General features: G+C 34.8%; 1 protein-coding gene across 5 annotated transcripts in view; it reads left to right on the top strand.

The window, feature by feature from the left end:
* LOC309667153 (uncharacterized protein) overlaps positions 1-24757 on the top strand; it is a 727466-nt gene that overhangs the window by 62927 nt on the left and 639782 nt on the right. For 4 of the 5 annotated variants that reach the window (XR_014267557.1, XR_014267559.1, XR_014267560.1 and 1 more), the window contains one exon: positions 10444-10638. The exons of the other annotated variant lie outside the window; for it this stretch is intronic. The gene's annotated coding sequence lies outside the window, so the exon portion shown is untranslated. The remainder of the gene's footprint in view (positions 1-10443; positions 10639-24757) is intronic. 5 annotated transcript variants of the gene reach the window in all.

Here is a 24757-nt window from a genome sequence, read left to right as displayed (position 1 = left end):
GGAAAGTTGTAACAAATCAAAAATTTTTTAATTGATAGCACAAAACTAGTTGCTGCACACATCGTAGTCATCAAAAAATCATTTTGATTCATGTTTGACTTACTACAGACAAGATTACTGTTCAAAGAAAATTTCTGGTAAATATTTTTCTAAAAAGCCAAAATTTATTCCAAACTCTGAAGAATCACATACATTTGAATCTCCTTTCGTACATTTTACATATTTTTATGGTGGATTACACCTCCACTATACCATTAATTCTGAGCCACCTGCAAGTCAAAATAATTCTTGAGATTGTCACCTGACAAAAAAGAGACCATGAGAATTAATAAGTGCATCAGTGGCATGGGGCAGTGCATCTAAATCGTCGCAGATGTCACAGTATGATAGCTTTAAAAAATCACAAGTTTTTCATGAGTCCCAAAGAGTCAGACTGCTCTAGATATTTGTGTGGAATGATGTAATGAGAAGGTACTGGTCGAGCTTCAACTGGGTGTGTGGCAACAGCCGAGATTTAGACGAGCAGAGGGCTGGGGAATAATTTACATATGTAGTTTTGTTTTTCTGGTTTTTGTTTTTTGCTTTTTTGTTTGTGTTTTTGTATTAGCTATTTTTTCATGTGTTTCAGAACCCTATTGTATGCCAATTTTAGTGGGCTACATAATTTACCCCTACCAATGAAATTCTAAAGAAGTTAAATTGTTTAAATTTTGCTTTGATTCTAAGTTGAATTTCTTCTACTTGTTTGGGATCCTACTGGTGTTTTCTACAACAGGGCTAGTTATTTGGCTCCCTGAATTATGACAGCTATCTTCCCAAACAGCAACAACAGAACAAGTATTCACAGGAGCCTAAAAAGATAAGTGTGAGATTTTTTTTCTTCCTTCCTTTCTTTTTCCCTTCCATCCTTCCTCTATTTAGTTGAACACTCACCATATTCCAGGCATTTGGCTGTAGAGTTAGAACAAAAAATTGGCCAGGCATACATTCCTTCATGGAACTTATAGTCTAGTTGAGGAGCAGCAGCTTTAAAGTAGAAATTGCTAACCCAAGGAATTTCACTGAAAGGGAAATCAGAATGATATGGGAACAAAAAATAGAAGGAAACTACTCTGGTGTGTTGGGTCAGAATAGGTTCCTCTAAGGTAATGACTATATAAAACTGAAACCTAAAGAGCGAAGAATAGTTATCTAGGTGGAAGAGAAAGATGGAAGAAGCTCAGAGATGAAAAAATTAGAATAAGATAAATCCAATATACAAGTGCTGAGAGAGCAAAGCAAGAGAGTGGGAGGGATGGCAGAAAATGTTACATTAGAAAAATATGCTTACCTTTTATTCAACACCTATTTGTTGAGTAAGTGCCAAGTGTCAAACAGTGTTCTAAGTACTGGGGAATATATCAGTGAACAAATTAGACAAAATTCTTACTCTTATGGAGCTTATGTTCCTTTCTCTGTCAATAAATGACGCGTCAAAGCGTATGTCCTTTTATCTGTCAATAAGTGAAATAGGAAGTATTTTCTTACCTTCTAACTTCTTTTAGGTGTTTCAGTTTAAAGACCCATGATTATTTTAGATATTTACTTGGCTTATTACTCATCACTAAAAACCCATGATATCATTTTATTTTTCTAATTTAATGATCATTAGTATTTTTCTCCTATATTATATCTTATTGGCTTGACTTGTATTTCGTATCTCTAAATTGCCAAGAGAAAATTTTGGCCACCAATAATAATGAAAGCATGAGTTTATATGCTATCAAATAAAATGTTACACTACAATTAATTTTATAATACACAGAAAGTAAAAACAGAAACATTATTTTCATATTAATCCATAATACAAATTGAGGAACTCATTGTCAGAAATCTGGAAGCAATACTCTCATAGGTAGTATGTTACACTCATTAAAATTTTTTCTGATGTTAAGCTCCATAATATGCAAGATTTTTAAAAAGAACTAGGCTAGGAGCTGTGTAAAGTGACTAAAAATGAGGTAAAGTTAAAAATTGACTGATTGAAGTCTTGACGATCTTCAAAAGTATGGAGCTTTCCTATTACAACCACTTGCTTATATCTGCACATAAGCAAGTAAATAAATAAACAAATAAATAAACTGTCTAATGGAACAGGATAGAAAGCCCAGAGATAAACCCACGCACATATGGTCACCTTATCTTTGATAAAGGAGGCAAGAATATACAGTGGAGAAAAGACAGCCTCTTCAATAAGTGGTGCTGGGAAAACTGGACAGCTACAGGTAAAAGAATGAAATTAGGGCTTCCCTGGTGGCGCAGTAGTTGAGAATCCGCCTGCCAATGCAGGGGACACGGGTTCGAGCCCTGGTCTGGGAAGATCCCACATGCCGCGGAGCAACTAGGCCCGTGAGCCACAATTACTGAGCCTGCGCGTCTGGAGCCCGTGCTCTGCAACAAGAGAGGCCGCGATAGCGAGAGGCCCGCGCACCGTGATGAAGAGTGGCCCCCACTTGCCGCAACTAGAGAAAACCCTCTCACAGAAACGAAGACTCAATGCAGCCAAAAATAAATAAATAAAACTATTAAAAAAAAAAAAAAAAGAATGAAATTAAACACTCCCTAACACCATACACAAAAATAAACTCAAAATAGATTAAAGACCTAAATGTAAGGCCAGACACTATAAAACTCGTAGAGGAAAACATAGGCAGAACACTCTATGACATAAATGACAGCAAGATCCTTTTTGACCCACCTCCTAAAGAAATGGAAATAAAAACAAAAATAAACAAATGGGACCTAATGAAACTTAAAAGCTTTTGCACAGCAAAGGAAACCATAAACAAGACAAAAAGACAACCCTCAGAATGGGAGAAAATATTTGCAAATGAAGCAACTGACAAAGGATTAATCTCCAAAATTTACAAGCAGCTCATGCAGCTCAATATCAAAAAAACAAACAACCCAATCCAAAAATGGGCAGAAGACCTAAATAGACATTTCTCCAAAGAAGGTATACAGATTGCCAACAAACACATGAAAGGATGCTCAACATCACTAATCATTAGAAAAATGCAAATCAAAAGTACAATGAGGTATCACCTCACACCAGTCAGAATGGCCATCATCAAAAAATCTACAAACAGTAAATGCTGGAGAGGGTGTGGAGAAAAGGGAACCCTCTTGCACTGTTGGTGGGAATGTAAACTGATACAGCCACTATGTAGAACAGTATGGAGGTTCCTTAAAAAACTAAAAATAGAACTACCATACAACCCAGCAATCCCACTATTGGGCATATACCCTGAGAAAACCATAATTCAAAAAGAGTCATGTACCACAGTGTTCATTGCAGCTCTATTTACAATAGCCAAGACATGGAAGCCACCTAAGCGTCCATTGATAGATGAATGGATAAAGAAGATGTGGCACATATATACAATGGAATATTACTCAGCCATAAAAAGAAACGAAATTGAGTTATTTGTAGTGAGGTGGATGGACCTAGAATCTGTCATACAGAGTGAAGTAAGTCAGAAAGAGAAAAACAAATACTGAATGCTAACACATATATATGGAATCCAAAAAAAAAAAAAAAGGTTCTGAAGAACCTGGGGCAGGCCAGGAATAGACACAGATGTAGAGAATAGACTTGAGGACACGGGGAGGGGGAAGAGTAAGCTGAGATGAAGTGAGACAGTGGCATGGACGTATATACACTACCAAATGTAAAATAGATAGCTAATGGGAAGCAGCTGCATAGCACTGGGAGATCAGCTCGGGGCTTTGTGACCACCTAGAGAGGTGGGATAGGGAGGGTGGGTGAGAGATGCAAGAGGGAGGAGATATGGGGATATATATGTATGTATAGCAGATTCACTTTGTTATAAAGCAGAAACTAACACACCATTGTAAAGCAATTATACTCCAATAAAGATGTGAAAAATAAATTAATTAATTAAATAAAATAAACAAATAAATAAATAAAAACGGTCTAAACTGCAGAAAAAGAGTTCTAGGGGAGAATTTCCACAGTGGATATTACTGTCCTACTAACTGGTTGTTATAGGAGGCTTTGGGAATCCCATTTTAATGACAGAAAGGTGAAATATTACTAAATTACCTATAAGTGAATCTGTATTCCAGAAAGAGAAAAAAAATTGAGGCAATACAAGTTATAAATAATACAACTGTCAAGCAGTATCAGATTATTTTATTCTGAGGTTAAGTGATGAGACAAAGTATGAAAATTTTTTAAATGAAAATTTGAACTTTTAGATGAAAAATGTGACGCCAATAAAGGATTTTTTTTCATAGAATCCTGATGTTTTTTGTTGTTGGGTTTTTTGCTTTCAGACTCAGAGGTGAGGTAGGTGAGCAGGAGAGAATAAGAGTATGAAAAGGAGAGAAAGAAAACTTATACTGCAATATTGTTAACATTTAAAAGAGTCGCAATGAGCCGTACTTTTACAAACCTTTTAAACAGAATAGATGTTCCTTTAGCTGGCATGGTTTGGGGTATGTTCCTGCTAAAAGGAACAGAGCTAGACCAGAAGGCCTATGAAATTCATAAAAGCAACACTAAATTTCCCATTTAGTGGATACTATAATGATAAAGTACACTTTTACCTTTGTAGTAATAGGTACTTGCATATATTGATAACCTACTATTATTGGGAATCTTCCAGGGCAGTAAATAAAAGTTATCCTTTGGTAGCAGGATTATGGGAACATTATCAGTATTAAAGTTTATTTTTAACATCTGTGCTGGTGGGGCAGATAACAAATGTAGATGCACCTTATAAAATCAGGACATGATAATGTTTTTATTTGTACACAGTTGATCAGTACAGAGAAGGTGGTGTTTCTGTCTTATAGTCAGTCTGATGCCAGGTATTTAAAAGGCTTCAATTTTCATAGGATAATTGCAAACATTAATTTGTATATAATTTCAATAATTTGAAGTCAATTGAAGAACTCTTGCTATTTGGCTTAGCTTTTTGAAGTGGATGTGATTATGACCTGAAAGGCAGATGAATAGCAGGATTATGGTCTTATAGATCATACAATTCGTTATGTTCTCACTAATCAATATCTGGCATCAGATACTACAACTTCACTGTATATGTTTCATTCATTTAGATGGGCAGATCTATATTTTTGTTTTTACTTTATTTTGCTGCATATATCATGGGCAAAAGACCTTTTTGAGATCTTTAAAGCTATTAGGCTTCTTATTGCTTTGCAACTTAAGGATTCAGTATTTGAAAGTTTAGTTTGTCAATAACTTTTAGTCCTAAAGTCCATAACTCAGAAGATCATTAGAAATGATATTTTCTTATATTAAGCTATTTTTTCAATATTTAATTTTCTCAGTCTCTTTTCATCGTAGAAGGACTACTAACCAAATATCTTATTCTTAATTATTAAGACACCTTATAGAAAGATTCATTCTTAAGATTCAGCTTCTTGCTGTATTCTGTGGTGTGGGAACAATTAGAAAGCAATGGAAAAAAATTATTAGATTTTAATCATAAAACATACCAAGGCCTGTGAGTCTGTGAAGTAACACTAAGACACTAAGAAAAGCCCCATAAATGATGTTGTGGCTTTGTTTTGGTCAATGTCTGAAGTGACTGGACCATGTTAGAGATAATATTTAATTTTGGAAGAAAAAATTAAACCCAACATTACTGGCTTTAATGTAAAATCTATGTTAAAGGTGTAAATACCTGTAGAACCTGAAAGAAGAAACTGCTGGTTTCACAATTTTACTAAGTATAACCTAATTCCGGGGTTCCAGGGTTAAATGAAATCCCAGAGTACCTCACAATTTCAGAACCACAGGATGCTCCCAAGTCCTGTAGAGTCTTTGCCAGTCTGAGGATCTCTTTGCACTACTGCCAGCCACCACTATTTCCCATTGCTCGGTCAGTGTTCCCTTCTCTCCCCCTCTTTTCAGGGAATTCTTGAAGCTGTTCATAGCGACCTCTAATTCTGTATCTGCTTCAGAATGGAGAATTCATCTCTGTGATGATCCCAATGGAGAATGGAGTTATTCCCACTCTTTACCAATCAAAGCCAGTCTCCTTGGTGTTGCAAAGGAAATGAATCAAACCTTCTGTCCAGGGACATGCTTGAAGAGCCGGTTCACTGGTGTGCATATGACACATTCTGTGACATGGTCTACTGATGTCCATATCAACCAAACTTATAGTGCATCATCTCAAAGACACTATGCTAGTAGAAGGGCACAATTGCTCATAACGTTCACCATATTTGCTTGCCCAACCTTCAGATTTCTGATCAGTGAAACTCTTTTTCCATGCTGCAGGCTCTTGCGGAAACTACACATAATGCCTGGGACATCTGGTCATGCTGCTTCAATGCCCTTTTAAACACAGTTACTCTTAGATTTTATCCTTTGAATAGTGCCTACTTGAAGATAGCATAATAAGCAAATTCAAATTGTTCCACAAGTTGAAATATATTGGATGGTGAATATTTTTAAAATTTTTTTTTCTAAAAGTGTACATTATAGAATTCCTTCAAATTATCGTTTGATTTGGTAATTTAAATTGTGTATATACCTTTATATAATACTTACCACTGTTTCTATATATATATGAGAGATAGTTAATAAGCATTTCTTGGTTGATTGAAATTATAGTACACCTATGTTAGGAAATAAAAATAAAATTTTGAAATATTAATTTTGAAGTAAAGAATGCTCTATCTTATTATTATAGCAAAATGTTTCCAATTCTGCCTTATTCTAAGTCTACTATGAATTTATATATTTTTATTCTTTGAAAACCCCCCCAAATAATTATTAATTTAGATAAAAATTAGTAAGCTCTTTGTGAGATATATATATAAATTAATGCACTAAATATTTAACTTAATAAAGTATAATTATCCCCATTTAACAGATAAATACACTGATATCTAAAGATATTAAGCAATTTACTGAATGTCAGACAGATAAATAGTGAAAGAGCAAATAATCAAACCACAAGATGCCTACTCTTTGCCAAAGTGCTATTCTGCCTCCTGCTATATTTAAATAAATTGAGTTCCATCGTTAAGAGTTTAGTTCAATCTATTCAGCATTTACTGAGTCCCTACTTTGTACATGCTACACAGTATCAAAAGAAACACAGAAGATTCAGGGAGGTGAGTCATTCAATATGAAAATCCATTCCACAAATGTTAAAAATTATTTAAAATTCTTAGTTTTTTGATAGATCGTTTGAGTTACTATATATTTAAAATCTCCAGAATTTGGAAAACATCTATAACTTTATTCTGTGGCTTCCAGCCAAGGATTGGCATGGTGGGGATCGCTAGGTTGAAATTTCACAAATTTCTAATTCGCCTGACTTGTTCATTGCCTTAGGTTCTTTAGACATTGTCTTGAAATTTTACCTCATGTCTGTAAAGTCACAGAACCTATTAAGCCAAAGGTAGACTCTGTGTCTACGATAGGTTGTACTTTTAGATTTTGACACTATGCTTTTAATTTTTCTCACCGGCAGTGCTAAGATCTTTCATTGTTATAAGGTTGTTTTAACTTTCAATTATTTTTTTATTTTTTAAAATTTATTTATTTATTTTTAGCTGTGCTGGGTCTTTGTTGATACGCGCAGGCTTTCTCTAGTTGCGGCGAGCAGGGGCAACTCTTCGTTTAGGTGCGTGGGCTTCTCATTGCAGTGGCTTCTCTTGTTGCGGAGCACGGGCTCTAGGCACACGGGCTTCAGTAGTTGTGCATGTGGGCTCAGTAGTTGTGGCTCACGGGCTCTAGAGCACAGGCTCAGTAGTTGTGGTGCAGGGGCTTAGCTGCTCCGCGGCATGTGGGATCTTCCCAGACCAGGGCTCGAACCCATGTCCCCTGCATTGGGAGGTGGATTCTTAACCACTGAGCCGCCAGGGAAGTCCAGCTTTCAATGTCTTTGTCTGATGTTCTGAAACATTTCAAAAGGTGCATGTGATAACCTTTTGTTTTGCTAATAAGATAAACCTTTGTAGTAAAATAATCTGAAATTTTATAGCCTCTCTTCCATAATTCTTTTCTTCATTTACAATTTATATTTTGGAATCTAATTTTTTTTTTTTTTGGGTGTGTTGGGTCTTCGTTTCTGTGCGAGGGCCCTCCCTAGCTGCGGCGAGCGGGGGCCCCTCCTCATCGCGGTGCGCGGGCCTCTCACCGTCGCGGCCTCTCTTGATGCGGAGCACAGGCTCCAGACGCGCAGGCTCAGCAGTTGTGGCTCACAGGCCCAGCCGCTCCGCGGCATGTGGGATCCTCCCAGACCAGGGCTCGAACCCGTGTCCCCTGCATTGGCAGACAGACTCTCAACCACTGCGCCACCAGGGAAGCCCTGGAATCTAAATTTTATGTGTAGCCTTTACCAACAGATTTATGAAATGAGTTAGAGATTGCCATGTTATTAAGCTGATAGTTGAGTAAAAACAATAAGAGGAAATATCAGACAGTAGGTTGCCACTTTTGTAGCATTAAATCATTGAAGAATGAAAATCAGCTAGTTAATGTCATTAGAAATAATATGCCACAAGCATTCGAAATATATTATTGAGATATATGTCAGTCGGGGACGTTTAGTGATGATCACTGTTTTCGCAGTTGATTGTCTCAGGGTGGAGGAGAAACTAGCACCTGGAAAAGTGAGCTCGGGTGTTACAGTGATGTGTGAAGTTAGAAAAGAGGTCAGAAACAACTTGAATGAAGTCAAATCAGAATAAGTCCTTGGTACGTATGCAAGAAAATCCCATTTGTCCATCCAGGTAGACTCAGTACACTGTCATCAAAAGAAAACCTAATATTTAAACAATAATTCGGCAAATATTTTATCATTACTTTCCAATCTGTTTTTAAATACAGTTTGCAGCAACATTCGTGATTGTTGTTCTATTTTAGTTTGCTTAAATGATGAGAGTGGAGCCTGTAGTGAGGGTAGGAAGGGGAAATGTGGAAGAGGGCAATGACTTGAATTAGAAAATTGAATGGCAACAATTGCTTAGCAATTAATTCCTAAAATGAAAGTACATTAGTTTTAACTTGGCTCTGGCAGTAATGATTATCAATGAAATAAACCCTAAATAATCTGAAACACATGTGCATTTACTATACGAATTTTATATTAACAGTAGATTGTGAGCACAAGTGGCCTCTCCAGGACTTTAGGAAACATGTTCTTGTATAAATTTTTTTTGCTCCAACTGTTTAAAAAAAGTGGTAGATTTTTCTTCTTGGTATGATTTCACTTTTGTCTGTGTATGTGTGTCTGTGTGTGTGTGTTGCTAGGGCATTTACTGTATATGTTACTTATACAACTGGGGTTATTTGTCATTCCTAGAGCTCGTAACAGAAAACACAAATTAAGCTATATAAATAAATAACAAATGTTTGCATTCTCTTGCAACACCTTGATGGTGACACTTTATTCTGATAATGATAAAATGCTAGATAATATTTTAAACATTTCCTGAAGTGACAGAGTTTTGTACTTTGGTCTGGGCCATCCAGAGATTAGTTGGCATGTCTGACAGTACAGATTCCACATCTCAGAGAGATCTGGAAGTCCTGTCTTCTGTACCCCAGGAAATACACGGTGCTTGACACTTTCAACACGTTCTCGTGAACTGGCTATTTTAATCCCAAAGAATGCCCACTTACAAATTGTAAATTATTTTCTTTCTACTCATCAGTCTTTTGAAACATGTAAAATGCAGCAGACTAAGAATTATTTTTATTTATTATGATTAGTATTCTCTATATTAACTTGGAACTCTAGAATGTGAATATGGTGCCCATCCAAACATGACTCACTTCCATTTGCATGTTAGATTTAAAGCCATTTCATTTTCACAACCTGAAAACAGCCATTTTGTGGAAAAATCTTTCATATTTTATCTCATACAAGATTTAGTACCTAGTAAGTAACTATTACTGTACTGAGGATTCCCTACTCATCCCACCTCACAGTTGGAAAACAAAACTAGAAAAAAATATGTCCTCCCATCTAACTTGATGCCCACCTGGAACAAGGATACCATCAAAGAAGCAAGTACTTATTTGCTAGTAGTTTGGGAAAAGAGCTGGAAGTACCTGCTAGACTTCACTCGTTTCCAACTGGTTCAGCTTTTAGTCTGATAAAGTTAAGATCCATATTGAAACTCTACTAGCAAGGAGAAACAGGAGGGGGATTTTCTGCATTCATTCTGTACGGGTATAAATCTTGGTCAAAAAAACCAGAGTACAGGAATTTTCATATTCCTTTTTTAAAAGTCATATTTAATCTATTTTAGCTCCTGATATCCAGGCCTACACTGAGATCATGAAGATATCTTGGTCTAATAAGGGGCCAGATACACTGGGGGATGGGTGAATTGTATCCTAAGCCAAGATTTCCTTCTCTTTTTTTCTTTTACTTGGCCCTGTAGGGCAGTCAGCTCGTGGCATAATCAGGAGTGCTATTCCAAAGTCACAGACACCTTGCTGACTCCAACTCAGCCCTCAGAGAGCTCGTCTGATCCTTTCAGCTCTGGGCAAAGCTTCCAGCCTCCAAAGGATTAAACGTTCCAGAGTAATGCCTCATCTAGGACCTAGATGCAGTGAGTAAATCAAGGCCCCCAAAGGTGAGGAAAAGACTGTCAGTCTAAAACATTCATCTCTTTTCCAGTTGTCTTACTCCTACCTCTCAGTAGTTAAGCTTTCTTCCATCAACAAAAACCAAGATGTGGATTTTTTTCTTTAGTTTTTGAAAATTTCTGCTTCCTGCTCATAACACACCCACTCTTTCAAGGAAAGGAGTTTAGAACTTAGGGTATAAAACAAATGCATCTTCTTGAGGTGGGGGGAAAAAGACCCACAACAGGGACAATGTAGATATTCGCATGTTCTCAGGCTATTATCCTGGTAAAATTCAACAATTATTAAATTCACTAAACATTTGGAGATTGTATTCCACATGATGCCAAGAGCTGATGACTCAGTGGTGTACAAAAGAGTTCTCACAGGACTTAGAGTCTAGCAGGAAACTTCTGTAATTTAGAAGGTTGACAACTGAGCAGGTAAATCCTGGTGTGAGCACACAGTAGCTGCTTTGTAGCTATTTTCAAGATTTAAATCCCAGTCCTGAAAGCTGAAAATGAAAAATAAGGATAATTTTTTTTGTTTTATCAGTTTGTAAATTGTATGTTTCTCTTCAACTTTTATGCCAAGTATCAACTTCCAGAATTTGTTTGTAGAAGGAAGTCATGTTAGACCTCACTTTGCTACTGATTCAACCAATTTTGACTAATATTGCTAATTGTTATATTAGAATTGTGTGGAATAGGTATTTTTAAAAGCATATGAAGTAAGTTTGGTTTAAACTCTAAGAGAATAATCTTGATTAAAGGTGGTCACTTATTAGTTTCCAGATACTGCATATTATCACTTACTTTCAGTTCTTTCTAGTAATTTTATGAGAGAAAATGTATAGTCACTGGAGAAAATTTTTCTTACAACTTTTTTTCTCTTCCTTTCTTTCAAATCCTGTAAAAGGGCAATAAGTATAACCAAATATTTTAAAATTAGCTTCTTTGTATTTTATCTAAGCTTACTTCAGAAAATTTTTTCAGACACCATATTTATATCATTTCTACTTAAGCAAAGAGTCCTGAAATATCAGAGGAAATACGGTGTTGAAGAGAAAGAGAAGAGTTTGTTTTGGTTTTGAAACATGATTATTGTTCACGTATTTAAAATAAATCTCTTCTCTTATCGTTCATCTTTGCAATAATTGCTTATAAAATGATAATTTACAACTCTAAGTTTTGTTTGCTGCAGGGTATTTTAGGACTTGATTTGTCACCTAGAGCAGTGACATCAAATCACCAGTAAGCATTCAGAGAGAGATCATGCTGGTTGCAGCACCTCCCTGGAGCCAGGGATAGAAAAAGGAGCAGATATATTTGAATATATTCAGTTGACTAAAGAAAGAGAGAGGGTGTATATTTTATTTTAGATCCAGCCAGAAAGATGACAGTGAATGTGATGGGAATTTTGTCATTGCTTTGGGAGGTGTTGATGTCCAAAGAGGTGAGATTGGGTTCTGGAAGAATTTGATAGGTAGTTTAGTAAAAATTTTCAGGCTTGTATTACTGAGATTTTAAGTCAAAATGCTTCTTATTAAGATTTTGTGTAAAGGGTGAGAGGTTAGCCCAGTTCTTTCACATAAACGTCTTAGCTTGATAAAAAGTGAAATCATAGTTTTCAAGCTTCATAAATTAGTGACATTGAGCAGTTTGCACCTCTGCAACTTTGCTGTGAGGAATACAATGACAGCTTCTGTGCTGTGTTTGCCTATGAGATGATTTCCTTGAAGTCCCGTAATGAGTTGTTTTTGGCAGGATTAATGAGTATTATAATGGTAAATGGATGTTTGCAGCTCAGTTGTGTTCCATCACGGAGTAACATGGGGTTTCTGGTCCCTTGGAGGCCATAATTGGTGGCATTAATGCAGTTTTTAATTACAATTCGTGAAAAAAAATGAATTGGAACCAAAACAAAGCTAAGTGATCACCTCTCTGCTGTTTCAGATGGTATAAACAGAGGACTGTTGCTAACTCTGATATCTATAATTTGAATCATACCCTCCAAATAGAACATATGCAGTATATTTTGATGATGATTTTGTTTAGAAGTGACTTATTTGCCTTTATTTTGTCTTATTCATATATACTGAAATAGCTTTTATTATATTTATATATAATATATGCATGTATAATAATATATGCTTATACATGAATACGAAATATATACATATTATAAAGGTATACATAAAAATGTAAGTGAAGGCAGACATAAAATTATAGGCTCACTTCTTACGTTTATACCCCAATATTTGTTTCCTGATTCTCACTGTTAGTATTGAGCAGTATAATTGTAATTAATTCCCAAAGCTCTATGAATGAACTAGAATGCACAAAGATTTTTCCTTCTCTCCTTTCACACACATATGTGAGAAACTACTAACAGCTGCTGCTTCAGCATATCCCATCTTTGCAATATTATGTTTGTTGGTGGTCTGTAGTGGCAAGTCCAACATTGATCTATAGGATAACATTTGCAAAGTGTTCTATGAAGAGGAAAAATATCTCATAAGATGACCTAGCATACATATATAAAGAGTAAAATAATATAAAATTTAAAAATCCACAAAGCCAGCCATTTATTCCTAATCTATTTATACAGTTGCCTCAACTGTATTGGTTACCATATATTTAATTCTAACAATAATATAATCATTATTTAACATTCCTGTATTTTGAAATAAAACACAGGGCAAAATATTAGACTGTGGTTAATTAAATAGTAAGTGAAATATCTGAGATTAACTGACTGTGTTACCTTTTTATGTTCTTGCTAAAGTAAGTAAATGTGGAGGCTATTCCTTATTTTCATAGCCCTTTATAAAGATATTCTTGTTATCTGAGTTTTTCTTTAGTTAACAGTACATGGGGCAGAAATGCATTTGGATCAATGGCAAGCAATCATATCTATGGAAAAAGTACAAAAAACTGGAAGCCATGGAATTGTTTCCATATTTATGGCTGAGTTTTGGTGAGACTTAAACAGCTTCACATCTTCTTAGAATTGCCAGCATTAAAAAAAAAGCTACCTTTCTCAACCATGTGTCTTTGAAACTTACTATCTGTGTCATTTTGAGTTTCACCATCAGGTAAAATTCATTGATAGGCTCAAATATCTGGTTCCAAGGCTTTCCACAGTCCTGTAAAACAGTTGCATTTTCTATTTGTAAAGAAGCAAACAAATAAACAAAACAAATAAAAAACAAGAGAGCAAATTAAAAAGAGAGAAACCCTCCATGATACTTATAAAGAGGAATTTCAGAGTTCGGGAACTGTGGAGCAAATTTTTAACAACATGGCCTACCCAAGAACAGGGACCCAGCCTCCGTTTTATGCGGCTCCATTCTCTTCGTGTTTCTGATGATTGAGTGTGCTGAAGTTGCTTTGTTTTTTCTTTAGAAGAGTGATGATAGTGATTAATGCAGTTGATGCATCACTGTCCCGTCCCCACCACTTTAGTAGTTTCCACGAAACGTCTTAAAATAACTAGACAGCATTTATACATGTGAGAATTCTGTGTGCTTTTGCATATTATCATTCTATCTAAGTCTGATGCTGATCTTGTCAGCCATACCATCTAAAAATACTGGAGAAAAAAGACCAAAATGCAAATAAAAACTGAATGTTTAAGTAGATGTTTAATGCTAGCGGAATGTGTATATGTGTTACATGTGTACATACACACATATACATAGACACGTGTGTAATACACATGCACATACATACATATAAATATAATTTTAAAATTCATCCAGAGTGTACTAGCAGTGAATATTTTGCCCTAATTACTTTTTTTGTGAATTTTTTAGCAATTAAACATAAATTGTATGATATAACCTTTCAGTCTCATAACATAATAATAATTCCAAATAATAATAGTTAACTTTTATTGAGTTTACTCTGTGCCAAGCACTTTTATATTTTTTTTCTCACACAATCCTTTGGAATAGGTACTGGTATTTTCTTCCTGTTACAGATTAACAAACAGAAGCACAGACAGGCTGGGCGGCTTCCCCAAGGTCACACATGCCTTAGTAGAACAGGGTGGGAGTTAGGATCTAGCTCTCTGCGTCTCCAGTCTGTTCATGCTTAAAACCTCTACAGTGCCTATGGGGAGGGACAGAAGTAATAGCAAAACAACAACAAAACTTCGGTTATACTTTTAGCTACAATGTTCAGTGACATAAATAAAATGTATTAATAGGATCTTAATACTCTTATTGCTTTAGTGGATCTTAGAGATTACCTAATACAGTTCACTTTTGAAGTGAAGAAATGAATTTTCCCCGAGTTGAAGTGTGGCAAGAAGCCAAGACACAGCTGCAGCCACTGCCTTTCTTACTATAGGCTCAGCCCACAGCTAGGTATGATCACAGGCCCATACCCTAGACCGTGTGTAGAAACTTGAATGATGTCCACTTCTAAAGGCCACTGTATGTAGAGCAGGATAGCTTAGTGGTGAGTGTTGGACTTTGGAGATGGGCAAATTTGGAATCTAAACTTAGCCTTTCTACTCATTAGCTACTTGGCTATGGGTAAACTGATTAATGCCTGTGTGCTTCAGTTTACCTGTAAAATCATGATAACAGTATTTCTCACAGGTTGTTATAAAAGTTAAATAATACATTTGAAGCACTTAGCCACCCACAGTACGCATTCAATAAATGTGTATATTTGTATTATTAAGTGTAAGTATAACTTTCTACTGGAGTGGGTATCACACAGTAGTTACCCAGTACAGCTACCCCTTCTTTTTCAAAAGCAGTCTAAAACACGTGTTTGAAAATGAAATTGGAATCACTTCTGTCTCAACTAACATGATTATACTACAAACAGTGAAGTTTAAAATTCAAACTTTGGGCATTGTTAATATCAGCAGCATGGTCCCCAAATGTCTCAGTACTTTAATGAAGCCTGTGGCTGGTTTGTAGTCAGATGTTCTTTTTGAAAACATTTTAATTGATAGTGAATTTTGAAAAATCAGGAAACATATCTGCATGTAATTTATCATAGATGAATACAGTCAAAGCTCCCAGACAGAAGTGACAGAGATTTGAGGTTGAATTCCAGCTCTTCCACTTGTTTGGCCTCATGCAAGTGCTTACCTGGACTGAAGCACAGTTGTACCAGCTGTAAAAATGAAAAAAGAAACTGTACCTTGCAGGGCTGTTGTGACTATTAATAATGATATATGCAAAGGGCCTGGGATAAGGCCTGGGACTTAGTAGGCACATAATAAATGGTAGCTATTAATGTTGTTAATATTTCTTGTCCAAGGTATGTATAATTCTTTAATAATAACGCTAATCTATCACTCATAACTTCAGTTGTACAAATTGTGTATCTATATTTTTAGAAGGGAAATAGTTTTCAAGAAGGTTAATTATTTTTGCTAAAAATAATTGTAAACTTTTGACTTTTTCCAGGAAATACATAGGTTATATTTAAATGTACTATAGAACTGATGATAAAAAGAATAAACAATTTTTTTAAATAAAGGAAATTTGTTTAATTCAGTATATTTGAGAAGTTGTAAAAATTAAGCTCTTATGTTTCATTTATATTTATCCCTACTCTAAAAATCTTAAAGACTGATCCTCTTAATGTTACATACTCTCTTAAATATGTTTAGTTTTAAAAAGTCAAGCTTTAACACTATGCATTTACTCATACAAGGTTGGTTAGTATATAACTTACAATCACTAAATGTAAAATGTTTGAGATAAAATGACATTATACATTTTATTATACATTTAGACTATATGACTGGAAAAAAATGTGGATTTTGGCTGATCTTCAGCTTAACTCCTGATGTATAGTAAATTTTAAAATAATGAATTTACAAGCTAAAATATTATTTCCGTGAAGCCATTTACATCAGATTTTAAGACATGTGAACTTAAAAATAGTAATTACATCATATGAACTATCAAATTATAGTGAATATAGCCATAGTTTTATTTTTCAGTAAAAGAAGTTTCACATTATTAAATCCCTGAATCCTTACATTTTAAAAGCTCATTAATTAGTATTCTGAATATCATGGACCAAATATACTAAAAGAAACTAATAGAATAACATTTTTTCATTAAATCTATTTGAAGTTACTAAAGACCTTAAATTTTATATACTAGAATGCATTAAAAAGTAAAGCCTGAACAGTTTTGAGGGATAATCTGTGATCATAACTATAATTTTGTTTTGGGGGCTTCATATCCACACTGGGAATATAAATGCTACATTTCAGTTTATGGGATATGGAATGGAATCAAAATTCTTTTCTTCCTCTCCAAGGGAATGATGGTCCTGAACATAGGGCCAAGCATATCCTCTTAAAGAGAAGGTTCAGTAAATGTTTGTTGAGTGAATATTGAATATGTTTTTACTTCATTGACTGTAAATTGGTGTGAGTTTGCTACATAAAAAAGAAAATGAATTGAGGCAATTTGGAACTTTTAGTAGACAGTCGTTGAAATTAAGATAATCTTTTGCTCTTGTTTGACTTAATTTCCCAAATTATATTCATATTCTCCAACTCTAGGTAAATTCTATATTACCCCCTTGGTTTTTGTAGCTATCTGATTTCTAAAAGAATTAGACTTTTTTTTTAAGATAGATAGATGTAGGTGGATAGATTGATGTAGTTAGAGAAATAGAGAACCAGGAGAAAAGAAACATTTCTCAATCTCCCAGAGAGTCTAAGTTACTTTCTGCTCCAAAGAAAAACCCATCCACTTTCTTCTGCTCCAACTGATACTTCCTGTAAGATATTCCCTATTGGTCCTATGCTAAAGAAAAGAAACATTTTCTCCTTCATTTGTAATTTGTATTTTTCGTTTTGTTCATTTATACTCATGCCTTTTCAGTATTCCAATTTATTTTCCTCCTCTTTATCTACTCTGTCAGGGAAGTTGGGTTATAGCAAATCAAATCAAGAATATTCTGTCCTTTCTTCATGGCATTTGATTGGTATTCAAAGCTCTACTGTATTGGAAATAGCCAATTATCTGATAAGGTTTATAAATTTAAGCTGAAATTAAAAATGAGTTTATGTAATAGATAAGCAAATCTTACATCATGTATAAACTAATGGCCATACTTATGAATCAATTAAGCTAAACATAACTGAGTGTGGGTGGTACAGATGCTAATTTCCCCTTTTAGACTCTCTTAACATGAATTATGCTTGGTTTTCTCAGTAGGCCTCTTCTGGCCCATTTTCCCACATGAGGTAGGGTGAAATTTATAGATTGCCTTTTTTCAATGTTCCATTTTTATCAGTTCAAGGTCTTTGCTGCTTTCTGCTAGCCCTTTCACCTTCTTCCACTTTTCCCTACACAATTTGTCTCTGGAAATGGCACACTAAATGGACTCTTCTCCGTTATTCTCTCACCACTTCCTCTCATTGAGGCCACTGTCCTGGGCTCTCTTACTTTTCCTGTGGCCATTGCATGTCCCTGCTTTATGTTTCCCTCCTCTTCACTCCACCTGTGTGCTCTGTGGCTGGCTGTACATTAAGGATGCTTTTTCACTTCCATGGCCAGCAAGTCACTTAGATTCATTGACTTTGCTGTTTCCATTTTGTCATATCTTCTGCATGAAAGGGTCATTTTCTTTTCTTCTGAATGCCACATTAACTGCCATTTTGGAAGGAAGGGATGACTTTCTAGGATAGTGTCACCATTAAGAATTATCACCCATGGAAAAGAAAAGTTATTTTTTGTAGGGTTCTGTCATTTTTCCTCCTTTGGATCAGGTCCTATGACATCCAAAGCTCCTAGGACTAATCAAAGGAGATATTTGTTCCTGGGGCTATAGAAGCTGACCAAATACCTGTTATTTAACCCCTTGTGGAAAACAAAGAAATAGTGTAACTTGCTATGCTTCCTCCACTCCCCACCCCCCAGTCAGTGGGCATCTGGTAAAAAGTCAAGATTTTCTAGGTACTAAAAATTCCAGCATCTGGTGGTGCTACATGTGGCTGCTATAAACTTGATTAATGGAGACAGAAGACTGCAGTATGAGTGCCTGCTTTATGCTTTAGTCCTTCCCCAGAATGATTGCCATGTCAAGTGACAGTTCCCTAACCTTCCAGTTACTTAAAATGAAAAGTATAAGACCTGTTACTCTATGGCAAAATTTCGCATTCAAATTTAGTGTGTTTCTGTTTTTCTTCTTTTTAACCTCAGTTTTTATATTTTTTCTCATAAGTAAAGCAAATAAAAATACAAAATAAACACATAAAAAGTGATATTTGGGAGGTAAAATTACCTTTAATTTCCATGCAAATGTAGCTTCCAAAAAAGAATTCTTCATTAAATATTAATTGACTGTCCCCCCTACTTCCTAAGCACTGGATAAACAATATTGACAAGATTTCAATATTTTGACAATATTGACAATGTCCCAGAGGAAGCAAGACAGACAATATACAAGAAAATAAAATAATTAATATGATAGCATGGTGATTGAATGAGAAAATAGTATAAGGGGTGATGGAGGAGTGCTAATTTTGATCTGGTAGTCAGGGGAACTTCACTGGATAGAAGATATTTGAGCTGATGACTGAATAGCAAAAAAGAGCCAGGTATAAAAAAGATCTGGGGGCACTAGGTCTGGTGTAACCGCCCAAATGTGAGAATGAGCTTAGTGTTCCAAGAGCAGAAAGAAAGCCAGTTGTGTCTGGAGTAGTGAGAGAGTTGAGTTGGGTATGCAAGAGCCCAAAATTTGATGACCTAGGTTTTTGTGAAGAGTTTGGATTTATTGAAATTGCAAAGGAAAGCTATTTAAGGGTTTAAGAAGGGGAGTGATATTATCTGATTTAGGTTTTAAAAAGTTTTCTGGCTGCTGTAGGAAGGATAGAGTGTAGAAATTAGGAATTTGAGTAAATATAAAGAGAGCTCTTAGAAATTTATTACAGCAATATAATGAGATAATGGAAATTTGCACTAGGGAAGTATTAAACAGAAATGGAGATAACTGGACAGATTCTGGACACAGTTTGGAGGTAAATACAACAGATCTTGTTGATGGATTGGGTATGGGGAGCAATGAGGGGAGTAGTGAGGGAGGGGAGGGCATCAAGTATGATTCCTAGAATTTTGGGTCAAGCAACTAGGTGTGTAGTACTATTTCTTGAGATGGGGATCCTAGAAGAAAACTACTTTTGAGGGGCTAATCAAGTAATCATTGGATGTACACTGGAGTACGATGGAGAAGCCATAAAGTTGGAAATCAATGACATATAGATGGTATATAAAGTCTGTATTGTTAAAAAGTTACAGAGGTAAACATTAACAGAAAGTATGCCAAGCCAGAAGCATTATTCTCTCTTAGTCTCAAGCTTGCTAATGATAGTCTTTTAATAAAGTCAGTTTTCACAGTTAATTTCTGAATCATGTGATAGGTGTATCTTTAACTTTTTAAGAAACTGCCAAGCTGTTTTCCAAAGAGGTTGTAACATTTTACATTCCTACCAGCATTGTATGGAAATTGATAATTCTTCCACATTCTTGCCAACCCTTGGTGTGGCCATTCATTTTAATTTTAGCCATTCCAGTAGGTGATATCTTATGGTGATTTAAGTTTACATTTTCCTAATGACTAATGATTTTTAGCACCTTCATGTGTGCTTATTTGCCATCTGTATAACTTCTTTGGTTAAGTGCCTATTCAAATCTTTTACCCATTTTTAATGGGTAGTTTGATTTCTTATCATTGAGTTTTGAGATTTCTTTATATATTCTGAATACATGTTCATTAGAAGATATATACTTAGCAAATATTTTCTCCCAGTCTGTGACTTTTCATTCTTTTAACAGTATCAAGAGAAAATACGAATGGTCATAGCAGCTTTATTTGTAATAGCCCAAACTAGAAACCACCCAAATGCCCATCAACAGGTAAACAGATTTTTTTAAAAAGTGGTGAATCCATACAATGGAACACGACTCAGATTGACAAACAGTGAACTGTTGATAAACACAACAGCATGGAAGAGTGTCAAAATAATTATACTGAATGAAAGAAGCCAGACAAAAAGGAAGACATACTACATGACTCCATTTGTGTAAAAGTTATAGAAATGCAAACACAGGAAAACACATCAGTAAGAGGAACAGGGAGGCAGGAGGGAGAGGTTGCAAAAGAGCTTGATGAGACTTGGGTGTGATGGATGTGTTCATATTTTGATTGTGGTGATAGTTTCATGCCTGTGTGCTTATGCCAAAATTTTATCAAATTATACACTTAAAACATATTGTATGTTTGTTGTGTGTCAGTTATACCTTATTGAAAAACATAAAAATAGTATAAAATTGGTATTTTTATATATTACGTTTTTTAGCTTTAGTAGATACTATCATTTACATTATGGATATAGTCTAAAATTCTTAGGATAGCACTACGGTTTTCTTATTTCTACAAAATAAATGTATTGCTATCAGGAGGCTGAGTATTTAAAGGTTATATTAACCCTATCTTCAATACATGGTTATATTGCAAGCATTTTCACATATACCACTATGTCCCAAAATGTAAAATATTAAGTAATATAATAATGAGAATTCTCTATAGTATAGAGAATATACTATAGAATTCTCTATAGTATATAGTATAGTATAGTATAGAGTATAGATCAGTATAGCTTTCTATACTGATCTATTTAGTTGCTTCGAAGAGTCTCATTGTAGAAGAAAAATGGTGAATAGAAGGAGGAGGAGAAAAAGGAGGGGTGATTACTTTAGAATATCCAAATGAATTAGAGGATATGCCTCCTGACCTTAAGAATCTAAACATAAAAGATAAAACATATAAAAAGACATCAACATTATTTCCCTCTTTACTCAGTTTTCCAGGAAGCTCAGAGCCAAATTTTTAGCTCAGTTACAGCACATTTATCATGATTATATTTAAATTTCCATTTTGTCTTCAGGCATGATTTTTTCTACTTATACTTCTTGTTTTTATACAAGAAAGGGATGGTCTATTAAAAATTAAATGAAAAGTCTTTCAAGTGTCCCAATAAATACACTAAAAACCCATTTATAAATGGAAGGACTAAATGAATTCTTGAAGAAATTTCACTGAATGAATTTATTATAGAGTTAGATTTACCTTGATTACTTACAAAATACATACTGAAGATACTTAATGTATATCTTAATTACATCTTAAGATACTTAGTGAATTCATAATAATTGTTGACATTTAGTGATCATTGGTAAAGTACAAGATTTATTTACCAATCAGATGAAGATAAAAGTACAAAATTTGAATAATGTATATTAAGTAAATACTTGTAAGAATAAGAAATGGTCACTTTGCCTGCTTACACGTGAGGAAAATGAAGCTGAGTGCTTACCCTATACCAAAGTAATATAGATTGAACCACTTGTATTGATAATTGTGATAGCCAGCTGTTTTTGACCTACAAAAATAGTGATTTCATATAGTTCGACCTAATATTAATTAGTGGCGAATGCAGGTCTCCTGATTTCCAAGTCTGTGATATTTTATCAAACCATGCTGGTATGTCACAGATTTCCTCATTATTAAAGTCAGAAAATCCACTAATGAGTTCTGGCCCTGGGACCCTGGGGTTTCCTATCTTGATAGACAATGAAAGAACCACAACAATTAAGCACATAAGCAGTGGCTACACATTTTTTTAAGGTAACTCCCTGAAAAGCCATAGTAAAATACTAGTTTCAGTACAACATATTTTTAAAGAGTCCTGACGATGCAGAAATCAATAGAAGAAGTGAAAATATTTACTGTCTTGCAAAATCTACCTCTAACTCATTATTTAAAATACCACAATACGTGAAAGACAGATATGTAAAGGTCTACAGGTAGAATGTAAGAATTTACCCAATTCAACATCACTATACTAGCAGCGATTAAATATAGCCTCGGTACACATAACAAAGTCAAGTATACACATGTTTTTCCCCTTTGATGGAGGGGGCAATTCTATTGTATAAATTCAAATTAAATTAATTGTACATTTCTTACAGTAAACTGCAGTTGAGTGACCGTCACTCCTCAGGAAATGAAACCCACATAATTTCACTTTAGCCTCTGATAAGAAGAAATACCTTTCTTCATATGAGCAGTATTGTTTATTTTATTCAGTGGACGTTGCAAATTTCGCATCTTTTAAATGTACATACCAACCACAGTAAAATACTCCATGGCGTTCAGGTCTGATTCTTTTGTATGTAGGACCCCAACTGAGTTGTGAATACCCACTAAAAATGCCCCTCTAAATGACTATAATGACAGGAGAGTTGAACAGTCAGTGAAATTTTCTATTATTTTATTTTGTGTGTATTTTCATTAATAATTTATTGATATAAAAGATAAGAATGTTTTACCTCCACAAATTTGTATCTGTAATTTGTTCTCGGTGCACAGACATATTGAGGATGCCACTCAGCAGTACTGATTGAACATTTATTTAAACAAATATCAGTATAACCCAACTAGCTGGAAAATCCATGAGTTTGGTTTTGATAGCAGAGCATTTCTCAACAATTTATGTGTGCATGCAAATTTTGGTGCTTTGGATATAGGCTAAAGTATTTGCTTTATATGTATTATTTTGTTTGAATACAAGAAAGCTGGTTTGATTTGTATGTTTCTCCCTTATAGAATTGTTCCAAGGCTCTGTCAGAGATCACGCAGAGTAATTTTTCCCATCAATCTTTGCTGTGCAGCCATGCACGAATGCAGTTGGAAAAAGGGGGCAGAAATCAAATCACTTAATTGCAGCATTTTTCATCTACATCTTTTGTTTTATGGTGGTAAAGGCCCCGGAGTAGCCTACCATGATTCATGGCTGTCACTGCTGCCGTTAGCAGTTCAATCCTTCATTCTAGGCATTTTGGTACTGAAAGTACCTACACAATTACTTTGATGAATATGACTTGTTTGTTTTTTCCCCATTTCTAGCAGAGAGTGGTTGTGCTTAATACAGACATTTAAATAAGATAGTATTCGTGCCCACTGCATGTGCATTATATTTTAAAAGTTGTGTTTTGAGTTTAATGATAATATTGCCATTGTCACCCAGTTTTGAGTTTGCTGAGCTTATGGGCTTTCACTCCTATTTTTATGTTTATATAATGGGAAGGCCTTAAAATAACCCCCACTCTATATAAAAGGAATAACTCACCTTTAAAGATCTACGAGGCTGTGACAGATTCCTATGAAACCTCATTTTAAAAAAAAGTCATTTCATGAATGTGGCATTACAAAGCCAGTAAACTAGTCTGCCTCTGCATTTATGCCTAGTTGATCATAAAATAATAACATTTTTGGAAATATATGCATGCATCTTAGAAAGTGACTTTCAGTATTTGCATATTTGGAGAAAATGTCAGTGATGTCAGCAGGGGTTCTGAGAGTAGCTAAATGAGCAAGCTTTTCAAAAATTGCTATTTTATCAGCTATGCACTGTCAGCACAAAATGCAACCTCTTTAAGAAAGAGACTAAAAAAGGAAAGTGATTTAATTTCTTCATTATCTTACTTGCAACTGTATGACTGGTACACCTAGCAGCATAGACTGTATGATGTAAGCTTGAGGAAATCCATTTAGCATCCCTTTTTGCCCTCATGACAAAATGTGTTTGAAGTGTTGAGACTCCACCCTTTCTCCAAAAATGAAAGGAAATTGAAGTTCTACTGATGTTAGAGAAATGGCCATTGTCACCACACCCACCTTCTCTACTCTGGTACTATGGTTGAATCTCATGGTTTTTTGTTTGTTTTGTTGTTGTTGTTTTGTAGTCATTCTGGTTCATTTTTTTCATTTCTTTGTTTACTTTTGGCTGAAAGCTCTAAATATATGTTCTGTATAATATGTTCATGCTTAATAAATGTGTATACAATTGGAGATAGAACATGTCTATACAACTTGGAGATAGAACATGTCTATTATTACCTAGCAATGGTAACAGTGCTCATTGTATTTGTCAAAATAGATTAGGGAAATTGTTCACTAGACATTTGGAAAAAATCATCTCATACATAACCCCAAATAAACCTCAGAACTGAATAATTCAAAACATATACATAAAATAATGATCATTAAAATTAACCTTATTTCAAACCTT

The sequence above is a fragment of the Balaenoptera physalus genome (genome assembly GCF_965194825.1).
Source record: "Balaenoptera physalus genome assembly, chromosome: 9".
NCBI lineage: Eukaryota > Metazoa > Chordata > Mammalia > Artiodactyla > Balaenopteridae > Balaenoptera > Balaenoptera physalus.
This window is presented reverse-complemented; position numbering and strand designations above follow the sequence as displayed.